The 23356-nt window shown below is 40.7% G+C and overlaps 1 long non-coding RNA gene across 1 annotated transcript in view; it reads right to left on the bottom strand.

Moving 5' to 3' along the window:
• The window catches only part of LOC128115347 (uncharacterized), a 40877-nt gene extending 18039 nt beyond the window's left edge, over nucleotides 1-22838 (bottom strand). Inside the window, exons 1-2 of the long non-coding RNA XR_008220133.1 lie at nucleotides 20194-22838; nucleotides 16168-16259 (exon numbers count right to left, since the gene is read on the bottom strand). This is a non-coding gene — a long non-coding RNA (uncharacterized LOC128115347). The remainder of the gene's footprint in view (nucleotides 1-16167; nucleotides 16260-20193) is intronic.
• Between the last annotated feature and the right edge of the window lie 518 nt (nucleotides 22839-23356).

Here is a 23356-nt window from a genome sequence, read left to right as displayed (position 1 = left end):
TGAACTCACAAAGATGATCTGCCTCTGCCCCCCCCCAGAGTGCTGGGATTAAAGAATGTGTCACCGCTCCTGTCTTTCAAAGTCTACCTGGTCCTAGCCAGAATTTCTACATTCCAAATTTGTGTTCAAATGTGCAACTTGGACTTAAAAGGTCACTTCCAAAGATTTCACCGGAAGGACAGGGACGATGGCACATACCTTTAATCCGAGAGAGGCAGAGGCAGACAGACCTCTGAGTTCAAGATCAAGGTCAGCCAAGGCTACATGGTGAGACTACGTCTCAAAACACAAAACAAAGAGGTCACTGGGGCAAGAGAAGAGCCAACTATAATTTAAACCCAGATTAGCAAGAGGAAATTCTCAAAAATCCCCAGAGAGACGGCACGCACTTTGAGCTCTTTGAACAGCCTGAATAAAGCAATTACTATCTTTTTTTTTTTTCCCCCGAGACAGGGTTTCTCTGTGTAGTTTTGCGCCTTTCCTGGAACTCCCTCTGTAGACCAGACTGGCCTCAAACTCACAGAGACCCGCCTGCCTCCGCCTCCCGAGTGCTGGGATTAAAGGCGTGCGCCACCACCGCCTAGCTAGCCATTACTGTCTTTGTTTTTCTCCTTTTGTTTATTTCTATCCCTTTATTAGCATGTCTCATATCAAGGAAGAATATATATATTCTTTGTTCATCAACTTTAAATTTCCAGTGGAGTGGGTTAGAAGTTAGAGCCCCATTTGGTATTTTATTTGTGTGTGTGTAATATATATATATATATGTATATATATATATATATATACATATATATATATATATATACATATATATATATATATATATGTAACAGGACACAAAACAGAAAAGCTGTAAGATCACTTTGAGGAAGTAACAGGACTTATCAGGCCTGGAATTCCCGCTACTTGTGAAGTTCAGGTAGGAGGCTTTTGAATTCAAGGTCCATCTAGGCTACAGAATCAATTCAAGGCCAGCCTGGACAATTTAGTGAGACCTGTTTCAAAATAAACAGTAAAAAGATCTGTGGGGGGGGGGGGGGAGAAATTGTGAAATTTCTCCAGTTGTGGTATTGAAATATAATAATCTGTAAAATTTGAGCCGGGCGGTGGTGGTGCACGCCTTTAATCCCAGCACTCGGGAGGCAGAGGCAGGTGGATCTTTGTGAGTTCGAGGCCAGCCTGGTCTACAGTGTAAGATCCAGGAAAGGCGCAAAGCTACACAGAGAAACCCTGTCTCGAAAAACAAAAACAAACAAAAAAGAGCTGTGGGGATGAAACTTATTAGCAGAATATGGGGTTAGTATATGAGTCCTGAGGTTCAAAACCCAGTCCTGGAGAGGAAGGCATGGCTAAGTCCTTTGATGTTTGGTAATGTCACAAAACAAAATTATGTCAATATGTATAAGAAATGAAAGGCATGCTCTCTCAACCCATCTTTCTGCCTCTTGCCACCTACTCTTAGGTCACTATTCTTATTTTTGGAGAAGGTATATACAGGACAGCTATGCTGAGGTGACACGTGATTTTATAGATTTGGATATTGCCCCTCCCATTTTCCATGTGCTCATTATAGATAGTCATAATTGAATACTGAGGATACTGGACAACAAATCACTGATGGACCACTTGACTCCATCTTAAGATTAGAAGCCATTTTATTACAAGGTCAAAATAAGTTCATTCCTGTTTCTTATGAAATGTGGATTTGACCAGGTCTTGACCCATTTTCTGGAATTTGACAGGTTCCGTTCCTTGTACCCTGACCACCACCCTGATGAGATGTTCTGCCAAATAATGTTAAAACATTCAGCCAAGTTCCTATGTAACCAAAATTCCTCCGGAAATCCTTGAAAATCCCCAATCTTGCAGTTTTGGGGGTGGGGGCGCTATATAAACCCCACTGTCTTCTATGTTCGTCGCTGCCATTTTCTCAAACCCCACTTCAGGATACAAACCCCTATCTGATGGAAAATAAAGCTTGTACAATTTGACCAAAGAATTTGGGTAACGGTCTTTACTCTCTTGGTGTGGGATCAGCATCATGAAACCATTTGTCTGGATGTTCTCATATACTCACAGTGTCTACTATGGATCAGGTCCTGTGGAAGTGATGGGGATAGAGTCATGGAGACACAATTAGTGCCCTTAGGGGGCTCATTATCTAGGAAAGGAAAGTCTGCTCTAGCATGAGGTAATGGAGTAGGTCTATCAAACACATCTATCACATCCTGAGTAAGGAAAACCCCCCAGTCTACAATGGTCCGTATTTCTCATCTGGGAAGCATTATTGAAAGTAGTTCTACTCTCCACTTTTGGCCTAGTCTTCTATGAAACTGAAAATCATGCACCTGATCTCTGCAGGCTCTTTTTTAAAAATCAGGTTCACTCTTTATCCTTCTGCTAGTGACACCCACATCTCCTTGCTGTGGATATCGCTCTGTATAAATAAAATGCTGATTGGCCAGTATCCAGGCAGGGAGTATAGGCAGGACAAGCAGAGAGGAGAATTCTGGGAAGTGGAAGGCTGAGGCAGAGAGCCACTGCCAGCCACTGCCATGAAAAGCGAGATGTTAAGATACCAGTAAGCCACGAGCCACGTGGCAACTTATAGATTAATAGAAATGGGTTAGTTTAAGATATAGGAACAGCTAGCAAAAAGCCTGCCACGGCCATACAGTTTATAGAAAATATAAGTCTCTGTGTGTTTACTTGGTTGGGTCTGAGTGGCTGTGGGACTGGCAGGTGAGAGAGATTTGTCCTGACTGTGGGCCAGGAAAACTCTAGCTACACTCTACTGTCAACAAGGTTTAGGGTTTGAGAAATACCCCTGGGAAGGACACACCCAGCAGAGTTGTGCATGTGTCCTGGGATGTAAGACCACCTTCCAGGACACAGATGTAGATGTCATGGATGGATTTAGTTCATCTGAAGATGGGCTCTTCACAAGCTCTATCACAAGGAACTAGGGAGAGATTAAGAAGTAAGAACTCTAAACCCTCCAAGTCTTTGCAACAGAGGTTAAAATTTTGTGAACTATCAAGGAATCTTGAGAACTGCTTAGTTTTAAACTTCTTTAGGGATGCTGTTAAGTCAGGTTTGGAGAATACTGCCCTGGAGGCAAATATTCTTTGTCAGAGTGAGAAACTTTGCCACCTAGACTGTCTCTCGAGGCTGGGTAACGATCATTCACTAAAAGAGTGTTGTGCCGTCCTCAGACATGACCTAAAGCTATTATGGGGCTAACGGGCATGCTCGTGAGTGGAGAAGGCCAAGAGAAATACGGCACCTCTTAAACCAGAAAACACGGGCACAGAGTTCCTCTCTCACGGATTAGACAAAAACAAAGAATCATTGTCAACCTAGAGTTTAAAAAAAATCTGTCATTTAAGAAACAGAGAATAATAAGAGAAAAATCCCTTGTTTTTTAGCTAAGCATAGTAGCAGAGCTAGACTGAGATAAGAATGTCAAAATATAATTTCAGAGTTAGAAATACAACTTTCATAATATTTCAGAATAAAAACGTGTCACTTAGCTAGTAGAGGATCTGGCCAGATAAATCTGGCTTATAAGAGAATTCAAAAATACATACAGATGAATATGGATACGTATGATGGTGAGAGAAAACTTGAGGATAATGGTTGTTGGGCTAGAAACATACCTCATGTTCTCAGAGAACTGAGACTTCACTGTATGGTTTTATCTTCTCTGATGAGTAGAGACATTTGATCTCTACAGGACAAAATCCCACAATTAAATGTATAACTTCTTAAAACTTGAGTTAGTGTCTTCTAGAGCAGTGGTTCTCAACCTCTGGGTTGAGACCCTTTGGGGTCAAATGACCCTTTCACAGGGGTCACGTATCAGATATCCTACAAATCAGATATTTACATTAGGATTCAAAACAGTAGCAAAATTACCATTATGAAGTAGCAACAAAATAACTTTATGGTTGGAGTCACTACAATGTGAGGAACTGTATTACAGGGTCGTAGCGTTAGGAAGGTTGAGGACCACTGTCCTAGGGGAACTTCAAAGACTATAGCTGTAGAGTACTAAAGGGACTTTTGATGGGCCAGGATTTGGAAAAGGTAGGTATCAACATTTTTTTTTTAACTTATTTCCAAGTTTGAGGTAATTTTTCTTACCTCTGGTCGTCAACACTGTAGTGAAGTTGACACTTTACCACAAAAAGGCTTGCCTCTTGGTGTGCCAGCATAATTGATTTACCAACAACAATATGGTACAGCATTTAGTACAACTAATCTAAGGTAGTGACCCGTGGGCTGTAACTCAAGAGGCTTTGTGATGCTCTTTAGTACGCTTTTAAGAAGGCTTTTGGTTTTTTTGCATTTCTGCTCCAAGGCTAAGAAACCAAACGCCAAATCTTCATTCTCACACTATTTCATCTGATTCATCTGTACATGGGAGTGAATTCCTCTTTCTTCGGTGTCCCTCAAATCCTACTTTTTCCCTTTTGGTATTTAGAAATAAGAGTCTTACTCTACAGTCCAAACTGGATTAAACTCACCGTAACCCAGGCTAGCCTCAAACCCCTGACCGTATTTTCACCTCAGCCTGCCAAATGTTAGGATTTCAAGCCAAAGCCACTATGCCCAGATGCCTCCCAAATTTCCTAAAGTACTTAGCCTACCAGGAAGTAGGCCTTTTCTGATCACAAAGTTGGAATTCTGTCAGCGTAGAACAGGCTCCAGAACAGACCTCCAGAGGGATGTTTGGCATGCCAGTTCCACTCAGGAAGTATGCTCTAATTCCATAAGGGTGAGTTTATCATAACTAATGAATGAGATTTCTTTTCAAAGATTACCAGCAGGAATATCCTTCATTGCACCATCATCTCTTTTATTGAATTTTTGGAAACAAACATTCTACCAGAACATAAAGGGACCGAAATAAAACTGGGGATTTTTGATAGGCAGGTAAAACAGGGCATCTTTTTTTTTTTTTCAAGTTTTCTACTAGGAGGAGAGTTAGAGATCAATCATCAGGAAGAGAAATAAAAGGCTTCCACATATATTCATAACAGAGCATTAAGAAGAGAGCCAGCGACACTCTGGGATGAATGACCACAATTAGTCTGCATTTATCAGTTCATTTAGTTCTGTGGAATTAATTTTTGTTTAGCTGGAGCGTTTGTCTGCAGCCTGCTGTCATAAATTCATGTGGGTTTTTATTTTTGCTACAAAGAACTCGAAAAATAGGTGCCCCCTGGTGCCCTGTATCCGTTGTCTAAGTGACGTCAGTGGAGAACTTATCTCTATGTCAATTCCTTCGAGTAGAGTTTAAAATACCGGGCACAGGGCTGGGGAGCAAGCATTAGGACCTCGGTTTGAATACCTAGCACCCATTTAAAGAGGCATGGGAGCTGGAGAGGTAGCTTAGCAGGTAAGAGTGCTTGCTGCTCTGCCAGGCAACCAGAATTGGGTTCCCAGAACTCACATCTGAGGCTTCACCCGACTGTAGCTCCAGCTCTTAGGGGCCCTATGCCTTCTCCTGAACATACATAACATTCATTTACAGATATCCACACAAATAAGATAAACTGGGCAGTGGTGTGACCATGTGTACCTATAACCCCAGTGCTGGAACCACTGCTGGGGATAGTTTGGGAGAGGTAGACACAGGAGGCTGACTGAACCTTGCTGCCAGGCCAGGCAACCTAGCCAAGACAGTGGTCCAGTGAGACACCTTGCCTCGAGGGAATATGTGGAGTGTGAGGGAGGAAGAAGATTCCTGGCATCCTTCTCTGAACTCCAGACCTGCACATACAGGTGCACACGCTTGCATACATCGCACCCACACCCCCACAGAATACCTGATACAGTTCTTTCCACACAACTCTGAAACTGTCGCCGCAGAAACTTCAGTTTCTATTCTGTAGCTTGTACCAATGCCTCAAGAAACATGAGAGGAAAGTAAACCCACCATTGATGAGAGAGGTGGGGGAGAGAAAGGGAGGGGGAGGAGGGATGGAGGAAGGGAAGGGGAGAGGGGGAGAGAGAGGGGGGGAAAGAGGGGGAGGGAGGGAAGGAGGGAGAAGAGAGAGACAGAGACACACACAGAGAGAGAGAGAGAGAGAGAGAGAGAGAGAGAGAGAGAGAGAGAGAGAGAGAGAGAGAGAGAATGAGAGCACGAGCGCATACTGCACAGCTGTCCCATTAGGGATAACTAGCGCTTAATCTCAAGTCTTTCATTATTAAAAAATATGTTAGGGACCTGGATTCATTGATAAATTGCTAGCACCTTAAGCTGCATCTTGAGAATGCAAACTTAATAACCTTTTACTACACTGAAGAGAACAATCTTCCCTTTTCATTTGCCCTGACCCCTAAGCACTACCATGGTGTTAAACAATGTCTAAGAGGTAAGCATAACAAATTCATATGATTTTAAGGTAAAACAATACATTTCTACATTTTCAGCAACTTCTTGGGAAACCCAAAAGGTAGCTAAGCTGTAAGTCATCTGGGATGTTTTCTTCCTGGATTTAGTGGCTGACCTCAGAAAAAAAAGGTCAAAACTATTATCAGAAGAGAGATGTGGTGGCTCCCTCTTTTGGTCACTTGAGATTTTATTATTCGTGATATAAAATTCGATCAACAAGAGATGAAGCGATGAAGCAATAGAGCCATCCCATGGAATATTATTTGGCCTTAAAATAGAATGAAGTTCTATGCTCCCTACTGCGACAGGAATGTACCTTAAACAGGTATGCTAAGTGAGAGAAGCCTGTAAAGAAAGATCGCACATGATATATTTCATTTACATAAAATGTCCAGCAGAGGTAGATCCACAGACAGAGAAATACGTTGGCGGACGGAAAGAAGAAGCTGAAGGAGGAGTGACTGCTGATGAAAACAGTGGTGAGATTCTGGGGGTACAGTGTAACACGAATCTCTAAAAGGTCTTATTAATAAAAAAAACCCATGGAGCCAGGTATGGGGGTGAACGCTGAAAGATCGGAGAAACAGAACAAGCCACATGCAACCTCACCTCGCCAATTCCTCAGCTGATCCTGTTTCCTCAGTCTCTGTGTCCTCATCCAAATGGATCTCAGCTGGACTGATGCTCAAAGCCTAAAAGCTTAACACACCTAGTTCCTGGTCCTCACACCTTATATACCTTTCTGCTTCCTACCATCACTTCCTGAGATTAAAGGTGTGTGTCACCATGCCTGATGGTTTCCAGTGTGGCCTTGAACTCACAGAGATCCAGATGGATCTCTGCCTCCCAAATGATAGGATTAAAGGGGTGTGTGCCACCATTTTCTGGCTTCTGTGTCTATCTAGTGGCTGTTATGTTCTCTTTTCCCAGATAAGTTTATTAAGGTGCACAATATATTGGGGAACACAACATAGGTCAGGACTCCAAATGTGCTAAATGCACCTGATCGTATACCTGTAAAGGGTGAACTTGATGGGATGTGAATTATATATCAGAAGCCATTATGTTGTAATTCCCAGGCAATCAATAAATATATTGTGGTAGTTTGAATGAGATGCCCCCTGTAGTGTTGGGGATTTAAATGCTTGGGCCCCCATGAACAGCACTGTTTGGGGGAGGTTTAGGAGGTGTGGTTTTGTCAGAGGAAGAATATTACTAGGGGTGGACGCTAAGAGTTTAAAGATTCACATTGTTTCTATTTGACTCTGTCTACTTCCTGCTTGCAGTTAAAGATGTGAGCTCTCAGCTTGCTGTTTCCAGGCTCTGTGCCTGCTGCAATCCTCCGCTGTCATGGACCCTTTGAAGCTGTGAGCCTGAATCATCTCTTTCTTCTAGTAATCTGCCTTGGTCATGGTGTTTTGTCACAGCAATAGAAAAGTCACTAACGCATACATTTTTATATTTATTTCTCTATCGAATCAATAATAAGTCCAATGATAACAGAGTTAAATGATGGTTTGTCAAGGATATTTAAAGGCTATGGAAGAAGAATCATCATTTTCCATTGATTATTAGGTTAAGTCTACAGAGTTTCACTTTCATTTTCAATGGCTGCTGATACCTGTGTTGATGTGTTTGCATTTAATATATTTTATTATATTTTTATTTGTATGTACATATATTTCATGAGCTGTAGTTCTGTATCCAAAGTTCTATGATCCCAGCATGGAAGAAAAGGAGACAGAATATTCAGTAGACATAGCCTTCAGCTCTAAAATGATATTATTTAGATTAATTTATATTTCTCTTATTTCGAAATGGTTTATTTAATTATATTTAGAAACTTTCAAAACTGCATTATCATTGTAAAATACTATTTTACCAGTAAAATATTTTAATGTGAAAATAACTAAACAGAGCAACTACCAAGAAAACAATAACTAGGAAGGGAATCTGAAAATCATAAAGCAAAGGCAAAGTCATTCAAACAACAACAAACCTGTTAGGATGATTAATAATTTAAGCTCTTTAAAGTCTATTCTGAAAATCAACTATATCGCATAGAATTAAAAATACACATTGCTCGTAAGAGACACGCTATTCATGAAAGAAAGCTAAAACACAAGTGCGGTATGTAAAGTAGACATAAAGGAGACATTACTGTCAACACTAAAGTGCCAACAGAATTATAGATACTAAACAATAGAGCAGAGAGAGTAAATTAGCCCCAATGAATGGTTTCAGTCACACCAAAAGTCTCATTCATAAAATCCTAGGTGAGAAACAATAGAGGTGTCAAGTATATGAGGAAGTTTTTAAGAGGGTTAAGAGTAACAAACCAATACACATATTGAGGAAGAATTTTATATGCCACTCAAAAGTCCATCATGCAGCCATCAGTAATTTGAAGGACAAAAATCAGAGTTAATCAATAGGACCCTGTTGATTTACAAATGCCATGCTGTGCAAGAACTATGCTTCCCTTTCAAGTATCCATGATATATTTATACACATTGATTGAAGAATTACTGGAAAACAGAAGGGTCAAATCAACTCTGAGGGACACTAAAAAGTACATTCTACCCATGCCCTCAAAAAATTTAAACTAAGTGCTGAGTACTATAAAAATATACATATAATGCATTTTTAGTTCAATGGAACAAAGTAAGTATATAATTGTTTAGATGAGGCTTTACCCTGATTTAGTTACTTAATATTTTATAAAATGGTGTTTTTTTCAAACTGTCCCTCCTCTGAGAGACTTAATTTTACAAATAGCTTTTGACTCCATTTTAAGGGTTGGGGTAACTGTTTGCCTGAGTGGACCCACAAAAACATCATCTGTTCAGCCCTACCTCAGAGGCAAAGACTGATGTAAAAAGAGTACCACCCCATGAATTTATCATTGGGTGAATTGAGACTATACGGCCACACAGGCATATTAAATTCCTACCAAAAAGATGAAGCCCCCAAACTTATCAGAAACCAGATCAAAGAAATGGTGCAATACTCCCCACCCCCGCTTTGGACCCCGTGGAAAGATAGACACCTGCCACACTGATGGCAATGGCCACCCCCTGACCTGTCATCTGACATACAGTATGTTCATAAGAATTGATAGGTAGAGAACTCCTAACTGTCTCAAGGGCTGCTCGATCCACTTTGTTGGCGTGGCCTCTTCAGCTGCCCATTTTTTCTGTTGAACAATCTGTACCTACCATTCATCTATCTATCCACCTGTTCCAACTCTAGACCCTGCCCTACCCTTTCACTACCTACCTGGACTTAGCTTCACATCCTTACTCTCAAGCTTACTCCAGAACATGGGCAGCTTCTTTTCCAGCTGGCTTGGGGTTGTCTTCAAATCAATACAGACCCCATTTATATTTTTATCAGCCTACAACTGAAATTTATTAAAACTCAACACAACATGGTCGTCTATGCTTCTGGCATGGTTCAATCATGGCAATAATAGTAAGTATTATAGAAAGTGTAACAGAATATTAATTCACTAAATTTCTGGGCTACAGAGACTGCTATACCAAGCTAAACTTATCAGAAAGAATGGGAGGGAGAAAGGGGGAGATGAAATGAAGGAGTGAAGAAAAAATAGAATGGAAGAGGCCCATTTTAAATTTAAGAAGCCATAATCATCACCTTGGACATTAAGTTAAATATAGAAATAAGTAAATGACATCCTAAGCAAAACATAAATTAAAAATATAATTTAAAATTAATAATTTAGCACAGTAATTTAAATAGTTTAAAATAAGCCCAAGAACTTGCTTCTCTTTAAGTTAAAAAAAACAAGTTGAAATATAGCTCACACTAATCTAATTCAAGAAAAAATTTCTGAGTTAAATAAAACTTGGTAAAATGTCACAGAGCAAAAACGTGGCTTCTCAACCAGGAGACTGCTGTGCCTGATTCAATCACAGACTGCTTAAGGGAGAGCCTTCCCTAATGCATCTTTTTTGTCTGCACGTAGGACTGAAAAGCTTTACACATAAAGCCTGTTTTGCAGAAGGCTTCCCTCTTTTTGAGAACATTAAAGCAGAAATTTTTACCATATATGTTTTTCGCAACAAAGATGATTCCTGGCGTTTTACCAATACACTTCACAACTGAGAAGCATTTTTATTGCTATGGTTATCAATACTGTGGAGTCCTTTAGGAAGATCCCTGGCCAAGTACATTATTTGGCTAGGTAAGATGCCTTGTTCATCGTTGAGGAACATAGATTATGATGAATAATGTATTGGGGCTTTTTTTCATTTCTTTCTTTTTTTGCATAATGTACCTTTGATATTTACCAAAGAAGAGCTTTTCAGAAAATAAATTTAATCAAGAGCAGAGTATTCACCAGCCATGGAAAAGAAGTATTTGGGATAAAATGTATACTGTAAGCTAGCTCTGGAAACAGGGCCCAGTAGAAAGTCGAGGGGTGGGATCTGCTGCTCCTATTTCCATTCAGTTGTGCCTGGGTATCTTAAAACTCAGTCTGATGTTTCCAAAGAAAGTACGTATAACACATCAGCTTGAGCGGTTGGGAGACAACGGAGAAGTTGACTAGGTCTCTGAACCTGGCTACTAGCCTTAAGAACTGGCCCATTGTATCCTAAACCCTCTTAGAACACCAATGCCAGATTCAACCAGTGAATGATGCCCTAAGCAAAAGACCAGGCTCAACTTACACATCCCTCCCCAGGACTCAGTACATAATATTGTGAGGAAAGTAAAAATTCTAATTTCAAAAAAAAAAAAAAGGACATCAGAAACCCACCAGCCTTTGATGTATATTCAGACAGATGTCGTAAATCTCTTAATGAGTAAATGGCAACATTTTAATCAACAGCATGAGAATGAAATATGCAAAACTGCTTAGCTTTACTTGAAATAGATTTTGTTCTAACAAATCGCAGCAGGAACAGGTACTCAGTGGTCACCTCTATCAACTATCATCATTTAAGCAGCTCAGCAGTGCTTCTAAAGTTTGTTCTGTTGGGTTGGTTGGTTAGTTTGATGGCATTGTGTTGTTGTTTATTAAAAAAATTTGATTTTTATTAATATTCTTTGACACTTTCATATCTGCATGCATATATATGTAAAGTATTTTGATCATATTCATGACCATAACTCTCTCTTATCTTCTCTTATTACCACTGAACACTTTCTGCTTCCCAAGCCCTGTTGTGCTATAGTTTCTGCGATATAATGTTGCTGTGATAAAACATTCTGACAAAAGGGTTTATTTCATCTTATACTTTCAGGTCATGGTTCATCATTGAGAAAAATTGGGGCAAGAACTCAAGTCAGGAACCTGAAGAAAGGACTGTGCTATTCCATGCAGTATGACCCATGAACAGAGAATTTACTCATTTACAAGGAAGTACAGCTTGATAGCTTATTCTCAGGCTGATAGTTAGCTAGCTTTACTACACAGCCAGTATTACTTGTCCCAGGAATGTTCAACATCAGCTTAGACCTCCTCTATCAATTAACAATAAAGATAATCTGACACAGACATGCGCAAAGGCCAACCTGATCTGGGCAATCTCTCCAGTTGTGGACTTCCTTCTCACGTCACTTTAGGCTTTGTTCAGGTGATGGTTAAAGATAACTAAGAGAACCTTTTTTTTTTTTTTTTTTAAGAACCATTGAGTTTCATTAGGATTGCTTGCATGAACATTAGTGGGAGGCTATTTACTGGCTCATCTACAGCTTACCAAAGGTTAAAATACAAAAGAAAAATGACTTCCACTTCCTTGGCAGAAATTACTAGTAACTCCTTGAGAATGGGCAGAGCCTCATGAAGCCCTCCCCCATCATGACGGAATGTTGACAGCCCAATTTTTTGTGTAAGTCTTGTGCAAACAACCACAGCTGCTCTTGTTCATCAGTGCAATAGACACAGCCTGCCCATAAGAAGCATTTCTCAGAATTTCTCCCCATCTACTGAATCTCAAGGTTCTCTGTCTTCTCTTCTACCATGTTTCCGGAGCCTTTGAGGGGGTGACGCAGATGTCTTGTTTAAGGATGAACACTCTGCCATCACTTGTTCGTAGCATTGTGGTTATTTATGAGTCTATGCATTAACTGTTTCTCAATGCAAAAAAGAAGCTTATCTGGCCAAGGCTGAGTATGGAATCAATTTCTAGGTATAAACATAAATAGTTGGAAGGCAAGTTGACAGCATGTTCATTTAGCAAAATAGCAGTAGGTCCCCCCGTAAGGCATATGACTTCTTTAGCTTTGGGCTACTGATCCTGTCTATGGTACCATAAATTCTTTACTCCATTTGGACCTCAAATGCAACCAGAAAGCCATTGCATACTCATATAAAAGCCATGCCACTAATGTATCTATGCTGATTGATTTTTTTTTTTTTGGCAGCTCATAACAAACTAGAGTTATGTGGAAAGAGAAACCTCAAATGAGAAAACACCTGTAATCAACTCTATAATGTATTTTCCTGATTAATGTAGAAAGTCCTAGACCAGGAAGGGTGGTGTCATTCCTTGGTCAGTGGGCAGTAATCTATAAGAAGCAGGCTGAGCAAGCCATGAGGAACAATCTAGCCAACAGCATTTCTCCATGGTCTGCTTCAGTTCCTACCTCCAAGTTCCTTACCGTTTGAGTTCCGGCCTTGGCTTCTCTTACTGATGGACTGTGATCAGGACATATAATTCAAATAAACCCTTTCCTCCACCAAGCTGACTTTGGTCATGGTGTTTATTCCAACAATAGAAAACAAACTAAGACAGCAACAGTGGTCATATCTTGCCTGGAGAGTCACTGTTTTTGTATACAAAGTCTACCTCTGGGTAAGACCTCTGATGACTGTTCTCTCCCTGCTCTCTGCACAACACCTTCCCATACTATGAAAGCTAACCAACAAGGAAGAAGCTTAGAGCTCACTTCCAGACTGATTTCTCTGTGTCCTACAGCTATGTGGTGTCTTCAGCAACAGGGTCTTGCTTTATAGTTCTGGTAAACAAGCAAGAGTATTGGCCATAGTTTGATTTTTAAGCTCCTTTATCAACAACTGATGGAGACCAGAAATTGGAAACATTCAGTACCAAGGGATTCTGCGTTTGGCATTATCTTTCATTTCATTTTCTTTAATTTCTAATAAAAATGGTAAGCCCAACTTCTAAAGATGGCTAATTTCTAGAGACTGATTTCAGTGAAAGGAATATCATTAATACCATGCCAGCATCTACTAGAGATTCTAAGTCAGTCAGTCCTGCTTTGTCTGATACTGTGGTCACTACCCACATGTCTGTGTATGGATCTAAATTTGAATTACCCCAAACTCTCAAGTCAAAATTCAGTTCCATATATTCACCACACTTCAAGTGCTCAATAACAGATATAAAACATTTCCATCAGGGAAGAAAATTCTATTGGTACTGTACTCCAAAGGCAGAAATGAAGGCATGCCTGTGTTGTGTAGGTCCCCAAGTCTTTGTGATTCCAGAAGCTTACCATTTAATCTGACATTGAGAAGTACAAAAATGATGATACAGTGAATATCCAGAACCTGTCAGGGACCAACCTCATTGCCAGAAATGGTTAACTATTGTTTTAGCTCCTTTGTCTTAAAAACATGCTTTTTTGTAAAATGAAATATGTTTCTCTTCTTGAAAAAATTAATACATAAAATCCTCTTGTGTGATGTTGAAATAAAGTGTCTTAGGGTTTCCATTGCTGTGAAGAGACACTATGACCATAGCAACTCTTACAAAGGAAAACTTTTAATTCAGGTGATGGCTTACAGTTCAGAGGTTCAGTCTGTTGTCATCATGATGGGGAGCATGGCAGCATGCAGGCAGACATGGTGCTGGCTACATCTTTTTGTTTTGTTTTGTTTTTGTTTTTGTTTTTGTTTTTTTTTTGTTTTTTTGAGACAGGGTTTCTCTGTAGCTTTGGAGCCTGTCCTGGACTAGTTCTGTAGACCAGGCTGGCCTCAAACTCACAGAGATCCACATGCCTCTGCCTTCCGAGTGCTGGGATTACAGGTGTGCACCACCACTGCCCAGCATTATTGCATTCTTTTTTTTTTTTTTTTTTTTTTCTTGAGACAGGGTTTCTCTGTGTAGTTTTGGTGCCTGTCCTGGATTCCACTCTGTAGACTAGGCTGGCCTCGAACTCACAGAGATCTACCTGGCTCTGCCTCCCAAGTGCTGGGATTAAAGGCCTGAGCTACCATCACCTGGCCTGCTGGTACTCTTGATCAGAAAGCAATAGGAAATAGTCTCAAACACTGAGCAGTATCTTGAGCATGGGAAACCTCAAAGCCCACCCCAACAGGGACATACTTCCTCCAACAAGACCACACCTACTCCAACAAAGCCACACCTCCTAATAGTGCCACTCCCTATGAGATTATGGGGGCCAATTACATTCAAACATTAAGGAAATTAATATATCAATCAAACCAAGAAAACAGAAAGCACTTACCATTTCTTTATGACAAGAACATTAAAATTTTTCTCCCTTAGCTTAGTGTGGTGTTTTTTGCTTTGATTTTTGATACAGGGTCTCATATAGTTGGCCTGTGACTATGTAGCCAAGGATGGCTTTGAACTCCTGCCCTTTCTGCCTCCTCCCAAGTGCAAGGATTACACGTATTCACCACAATTTCCATCCAGAGCGCATCATTATCATCTACAGTTACTATATATGCAAAAGAATGTCTATCTAACTGTAACCTTTCTAGCTATAACCTCACTGTGACTTAGGACCTGTTGACCTGTCTTTCCTCAACCCTCCTTTCTCCTCAACCAGTTATCAGTCTCTGGTAACACTGGTGAGTTTCTACTCAAACTTCTAGAAACGCAGTATTTACATAGGCCCAGCTTGTTTAACACAGCATAATGTCTACCAGGTCCAGCTACATTTCTGCTAGTTAGCACGCAGACCTTAGTCCACACCTAGACTCATGTTCTGCTTTCAAACTGTTCTAAGTGTTGCATGCCCTTTCTAATCTACTCATCTTTCAAAGACCATTTCAGGGCTTGGCTGTTACCAAACCTTTCTCAACCTCTGTCCTAGTCACTTTCTCTCTTCCAAATGCTATAGTACTTATAATATTGCAAATGTACCATACTGTGTTTCTTTGAAAAGTGATAGGATTCACTAACCATGAATTAATTATATTCTGCCTCTTCATTCCCATTCTTATTTAATCTGTCTTTAAACTGACATGTGAACTTCTTCCATCAAGATGGGAACATTGATGCCCCCTCACCCCTGGAGAGATCTTTCAGTATTACTCTTGGGGAAAAGGTACCAGGTACCAGCATACAGCAGTCACCCTGACCTGTATCATTCTGGTTTTCTAGACTTCCTATTACCCACTGAGGTTTTCTGTGCTGTGTATCACTGTCCTGGCCATACTGCCCCCATAGCAGAAACCAGAACTCTAACTCTGTCTCCATTCTCCAAAATTGAGCTCAGTGAAGAATTTCTCCAACACTTTTTGATTGATATGAAGCAATTTCTCCATTTTTGCTTTGAAAAACTTCATTTTCAGAAGGTCAACATCCCCCTTCCACAGAGATTATTTTCTCTGCTTTTCTTCACTTACCTAACCTTAGTATCTGATTGCTTTGTGAATGCATAAACTTTGCAAATCAACAATAGAACTTAGATTTCTTGGAAAATTATGATCTCGTCCCATTTCCTCCCACTCACCACCAGCATATCCCCACAAAATCTCTCCTTATTTCAAATAAATGACAAATGAATAAAATTACCTGGGATGCATGAAATACATCTCTGGATTTCTGGACACCTTTTTCCTGCTTGTCTTCACAAAGTTCCTGCCTTGGCTTCTCTTACTGATAAGCTGTGATCAGGACATATAATTCAAATAAACCCTTTGAGTACACAATGCATACATGTATTTAAGCAATATCATATAATAATATGCCAACTACATACATGGGCAAAAATTTCTACTTCCAAAGACCACCAACCAAGCACTGTTGTGACTGCATTGCAAAACCCCCAAGCAAGACCACCACAGAGCCGATATCCGAAGCAAAACACACAGGGGTTTATTACAAGCCCGGGCTTGGTTCGTGTCCAACACACTGGCTAGCCAGGTAAAGGAGGTGAGCCCTGAGCTCTCAGGGTGACGGGTTTTTAAAGGCAAACACCTCAAGCAGTGTGGTACAAACCTTGGCATTATATGATTGGGTGAGGGTGTGTAACCTTTGAATTTACTGGTTTGGGGTTACAGTTATCATTTTGGGGGCAGGCCTGAACAAGTCCCAGGCTTTGTCCTTGAGCTGCCATGAGGGCTGGCTGGCCTAGCACGTACTGATTGTGGGGGCTGACTCAGTGGCCCAGGCTCTGTCCTTGAGCTGCCATGAAGGTTGGCTGCCCTCACACGTTCACAGTGACCCATGCACGTAGCTCTAAGTTGGTGAGGGGTCCCAGACAGTAAACAACTGGCTGAACCTTGAACAATCAGAGTACATGCAGAAAGGGAGCTACTGCAAGGACTATGTCTTATGTTCATGGCCCTCCCAGAAACTGCTTGCTCAAGTCCCAGGAAACTGAAATTGAGGCCTGATCTCTGAGAGAAGACTGAGCAGTCTGTTATGGCATCTGCTTGGTCCTTTCAGCACAAATCTACTAGATAAGATTGATTTAATGAAGTGAAGGAAAAACCATGGAAAGCCAAGATAGAAAAAGGAGAGCTTTCTTAGGGTTTTGGAGCTCTGATGATTCTGAAGACAGTCTAAGAATGTCCAACCTTTTCACCATGTGCCAGATGATTCCATCTATAATGTTCATGTGCAAGAACCATGCACATTTGTCTTAGGCTATACCCATAGCTAGCCTGGGCTGCGTGTGGCCTCAGGTTAAATGTGTTTGCCAGGGAAGCTGGGATCTGTTTGGGTTCGGCTGCTGTTTTTTGAAGCTGGATTAGGACAGGTAGGAGTTTAACTAGGATTCAGGTCAAGACTAAAGGTGGTGTAGTGAGATTAGATATCCAGCAATACCGGAAAAGAACCAAATGGATCTTGGGGACCCACAAGTAAAGAATCTATAGAGGTGGTACATGAGGATTTCCTTCCTCACTGCCATCTTTCCTCTCTCCCTTCTTCCCCCTTTTTTTTCTTCTTTCATCCATTGGATCCAACCCAAGTCTTTGTGCATGATGGGTGAGTACCACAGCCTTTTTCACTGGATTGTTTTAGCTGCCAAGTAATGTGGGAAGAAAGTGTGCTTCTTCCTAACGTCCTCTACATCTGTCCTCCCTGCTCCAGTGACAACCTGAGTCAGTATGCACTCCTCGACCTTGCACAGCTTTTATTTTAGGTAGATAGCTTTTGCCCCAGGGTAACGACGTTAGGCACTCTGAGTAGTACCTAACATCATTTCATATTTTAAAATTCTCAGCACAGTCCTTAAGGTGGAACCTTTAAGGTGGAACTCAGAGCCAGCACTGCCACCCACAATGCCAAGGCCATGCCAGCTAACCTGTCAATGCCGCACTAGGAGCAGAGGTACATGTGAGGTGGTAAAGCAGCGATGTTCAAATCCTAGACACTTTTTTTTTCATAAGCAAATTGTCAGGCAGGTTATTCTGAAATTGTCAACCTTCAGATAATTTTAGACATGATGTACAAACTTCCCAGATGAGCTCATGGGGTCAGAGGACCTTCTTCCCAGGGCCTCTAGCCCTTAGGTCATAAAATCAAGCTTCTTCAAGGAAGCCAAGAGAGGTCAGGCCTCATAGAGAGGTTCTGGAGAGACTCATGGAAGCAAAACATGTGTTGTATAATTCCTCATTCTTACAGTTGCAGAGTGGAGTTATTTCATCTGTCAGCTGTACAGCCCAGGAGATAAAATGAGTTCTGGAAGGTGAGGTTTTATATCTGAGACACTGCCTGCTTTACCAAAGTGGTGATGTAAGTCATTTTCACTGAGGTGGTGAGGCATGCTAGACAGAGTCCCTCTCATGGTGCTGTGTAGCCTCTGCCCCTACTGGTTAGTATTCACCTCATTTCTCTGTTTTCAGTTTGTGAGTGCTCTGACATCTACCCTTGGGTTCTTCAAAACCAATGCTTTTTTAGGGTGACCACTTGTCCCTTCATTCTGCTCTCAATTACGTCTATCATCATTTAACAGGAAGGAACCTCTACACTCTGAGGAATATGCTTGAATTTGGGTCTCTTAAATGCTCTAGAGACCCAGAGTGCCACTCTGTATGAATGGTCAGTCTACAGCAACCTCTGCAGATCCTAAATCTAAACACAAAAGAAGCATCCAATTTTGTTGGGATGAGACCAGGGTCAATGATTACCACATACAATTTATTTATTTATTTATTTTTAAATTTATTTATTATGTATACAATGTTCTGTCTGCATGTATCCCTGCAGGCCAGAAGAGGGCACCAGATCTCATTACAGATGGTTTTGAGCCACCATGTGGTTGCTGGGAATTGAACTCAGGACCATTTGGAAGAACAAGCTGTGCTCTTAACCTCTGAGCCATCTCTCCAGCCCCTACCACATACAATTTAAAGCTAAGGAGAAAGGAAAGACTCAAAACCAGCAGCTCTTTGCTAAGATCAGAATTCTGCAGGGTGGAAGCTTTAAGATCAGAATTCCTTTTCCCTCACTCAGAAAACCAATCAGGAATGGTTAGGAAGCTAGTATCTAAACTTCTGCCTGAGAAGGTGAGCTATTTTGTTCTCTTTGTTTCTCCAAACAACTAAAAGCTCTTGATGTTTATGCATGTGCTTCTGACAAATCAATCTGGTTGTGGTTTTGGTCTATCTGCCTTCTATGCTCATGAAAAAAAAAAAAAAAAAAAAAACAACTGAGCAGACACTTCTACAGAACACATACCTTTTTGTTTTTTCTTCTGTGAGAGTGTTGCTTGCCTGAAAACCTTGCTGAGTAATGATCTGAGGTCCTTGGGAAATGGCCTACCTGCTGCTGTTTACACACATGCTTATGCTAATGTAGAGTAACATAATGGAGAAGTCTTAGGACTTTAGCTGCTTGTGATGCCTTTTACTAAAATGTAAAATAAACATGAAATCAGAGAACCAAAAAAAAAAATCATAAAGTAATCAAGAGAAAAGGAAATTAACATTTTAAAACCCTAGATTCTTAATTAAATTTGAAAGTGGTCAAGGAAAAGACTTCTAATTCATACATAATAAGTGGAGAACAAGCATGGATTACTAAATATTTCCACACAATCCACTCCAGAGAAATGACAGAACAGAGTACAAATTTTTCCTCATAAGCTAACATAAAAGCCATGAGAAATCAAAAGGTTTCCAAGAACTAGGGTGTGGGGTATGTGTGTGTGTGTGTGTGTGTGTGTGTGTGTGTGTGTGTATGTATATGTCTATGCATGTGTGCACGTGTGTGTACTGTGTGCATGTGTGTATTGACAACATACAGCTGTTGTCAATATTCTTCACTTATTCACCAGAATTTTCTTCTACTTTTTTCAGTATTTCATTTCTTTACAACTTAATATTAAATGCATCACTAACTCAAAATTTCATGAATGTTGAACAAGGACCTAACTTTTGCCTCCACATGCTTCACTAGGAAAACACTAAAGTCTTCCACATTACAACCAGTCTGAACAGTTGCCACCTCACAAATATTTGTCACGTTAACAACTCGCAGTGGAAATCACCGTCCATCAACATCTCTGAAGGCATTAAAGCCAATATAGACTGGGTCTTAGTTAGGGTTTCTGTTGCTGAGAAAAGACACCATGACCACAGAAACACTTACCAGGAAAACAGTTTGAGGGGGCTCACTTGCAGTTTCAGGGATCCAGTCCATTATCATCATGATACGGAGCATGGCAGCATGCAGGCAGACATGGTGCTGGAGGAGTAGCTGGGAGTTCTACATCTTGCAGGCAACAGGAAGTCAACTGAGACTCTGGGTAGTATCTTGAGCATAAAAAACTTCAAAGTTCGCCTGCACAGTGACATGCTTCCTCTAACAAGGCCATACCCATTTCAACAAAGCCATACCTCCTAATAGTGCCACTCCCTAGAAAATTATGGGGGCCAATTACATTCAAACTACCATAGACTGTACTTTCCTTCTGCCAGAACTCATTGTAAACACCTCAAATGGAAGCATCTTCTTTAATTCTTGTAAATGCCTCTTGAGGGCCCCAACATTATTTCCATCTTACAGATGAAGAAAATAATGATTTTCAGAATTACATAGCAAACAAAAGAAGCTGTGAAAAGGGTAATTGTTATTGCTTAACAAACAAATTTGACTTTCATAAAAATTGTAGTGAGCTCAGGACACACACTGCCAGTCACAGGCACCTGAACCCTGAGCATTTTGACTTCTAAACCATCATTGTTTCTACCTATTTGATGCCTATCATTTTTTAATAAGGCTTCTGGCATATGAAAATAGCACTGATCTGCAGGAACTGTAGAGATGGACAGATTATTACTGAAACACTGTGAAATGTATATCTGCCTATTCATCCATCAGTCTACTGAGAGACAAGTGTGGATATTACTTATGAAGAAACCCAAGGAAGAGAAGAATCCTGAGCCAGTGTCTACTTAAAATTCACCTCAAGGATGTCACTGGTTGACAGAGGCAGTTCTTATGACAGTTTCAGGTTGACACCCACAGAAGCAGTCTGCAGTATTATCACAAAACATGCACACATCCTTCCACGGACACACCTGCAGACATACAGCCATGGTTTGCCATGTAGCCAAGATGTCAGGGACACCACGGCCTTTTCACATGCAAGAGAATCTTTGTTGACAATAACTATAAATTGTTTCAAATTCAGCTTCGCAGAGGCTATGGGAGATTTCTACCTCTGTGTATCTTTCTATTTCCATCTCCCCTTTCATACCCAAGTTCCAATGCCAGCAACCAATCCTGGAGTTTTCTTGCTTCCTGAATGCCAGAAAGCAACTTGCCTTCAGTATTTACCTTTGTTTCCAGTTACCAAAGCAAGAATAATCATGCAGACTGTGTTTTGTTTGACTGCCTCTCGTTCTACAGAGATAATCCTTGTGCCCTCTAGTTGGAGACTAGATCTAAAACTACTATGGGTCATGTGTTCAATCACTAAGTAACTATCAGCCCTGAATGTCCTTCTTAGTTCTTGTCTGCACATCTGATGGTCAATCCAGTGGGAAGTATATCTGTGACAAAAGTCACATATGAAATGGTGTCAGTCCTTAACGACTAAAGCTCCTGTTTGAGAAGATATTCACAAGAGTCCTATGCTAAAAAGAAATTTTCCTGAAATTATTAAACACCTTCTCTTTTAAATAGAGATGTTTGGACTTCTCAATTTGGTGTTGGGAGATCATAAAGGGGAAAATCCCAACTCTATATGGAAAAATGAGCCACACTTCTTGACAGAGCATCCCCACAGAAGCAGCGAGGAAAGGAAGAGAAGCCACAGGCTCCATGTCTAAGTTTCAGATTGTTTCCAGAGAGCGTGCTGAGCTGGTACTAAAGGAGACAGCTGTGGATGAGCCAAATGTTTGGTTGGCCTTTCTCTCACTTCCCTCTGCAGTGACATGATCCCTGTATGCTACTCTTGTTCCTTGCCATTCTCATCCTCCTGAAAGATTTTTTTTTTCAGTATCCTACAGGGTGCATTGTGAAGGTATAGATGCCTCCACTGAATATTTTCATAGAAACTAATCCTGTAAATCATCAGGCAGCTTTATAGCAAGGAACTAGGAAGCTCATTCTGGGAAACGGTGCCAGAGCTGTTGGATGGTGGAACCCTAAATCCAACTACCATTTGTCAGCCACACAGCTTCCCACATGCACTCCCATGTGGGAATAGCTCCTGTGTAATGTTTTCTGATATGTGAATAATGGTTAATATTTCTGTATGCCTTGGACATCCTCCAGTGTATGAACTTCAAATATATCCTAAATGTATCAAAGGATAAATGATGCATGATCAAGTATTACATCTGAGTTCATTTAAGCATTATTAATGGTAATAGGTCATGAATAAGCCTATGGCTCTCAAAGAGAATTAACGAATGTGGAAGCTGAAAGAGATCCCATTAAGGCTGGTTCTCTTGGCAACTGGCACAATTCGTCACAAATTAATTAGATAATGATTTTTAAAAAGCTCTAAATCATCTAATGCTAATTCAGAAGGTAAAGATTACAATTACACAGGGGCCCGACAGAAATGGCAAGTAAGGCTTACCCTACCGCAGTGAAATTGAAAAAGATTCTTCCTTCAATAGAGAAGAAATGAGCTGGGAGAGCTATCCACGAAATCCTGAAACTTACAGACTGAAAATGGGGCTTTGGACGGGGTCATTGGGAGCCACACTCAATAAACATAGTCCATGACCTATTTCATTTACATCATTGGTTTTAAATTATATTTGTGTGTGTGTGTGTGTGTGTGTGTGTGTGTGTGTGTGAGAGAGAGAGAGAGAGAGAGAGAGAGAGAGAGAGAGTGAGAGAGTGTGTGTATGTGTGTGTGTGTGTACTCCCATATGCAGATGCCCGTGTCTGTAGGTCCATACGAATGTCTATGCATGTGGACACCAGAGATCTACTTCAAGTGTCTTCTCCAATCAATCTCTACTTTATTTTTTGAGATAGAGTCTCTCATATTTAACCTGCAAATCATTGATTTGGCTAGACATGTTGGCCAATGAGCTCCAGAGGCCCATGTCTCTTCTCCTTCCAAGAACTAGGGTTACAGATGACCACCATCACTACATGCAGCTTTTACGTGAGCTTAGAGGATCCAAACATAGGTCCTCATGCTTATATGAAAACCGACTAAACAAGTATCTGCCTAGACAATAAATCATCATTTTAATGAGTGCTTATACTAAAATGCAAAGAACTGTAGCTTCACCAGCGGTTTGAAAAACTGGGGTGGGGGGGCGATGACTGGATGAGATACTGG

This window comes from Peromyscus californicus, unplaced genomic scaffold (genome assembly GCF_007827085.1).
Source record: "Peromyscus californicus insignis strain IS unplaced genomic scaffold, ASM782708v3 Scaffold_1__1_contigs__length_55948999, whole genome shotgun sequence".
NCBI classification, from domain to species: Eukaryota; Metazoa; Chordata; class Mammalia; order Rodentia; family Cricetidae; genus Peromyscus; species Peromyscus californicus.
The sequence above is the reverse complement of the archived record's forward strand: the minus strand, read 5'-3'. Positions and strand labels throughout refer to the sequence as shown.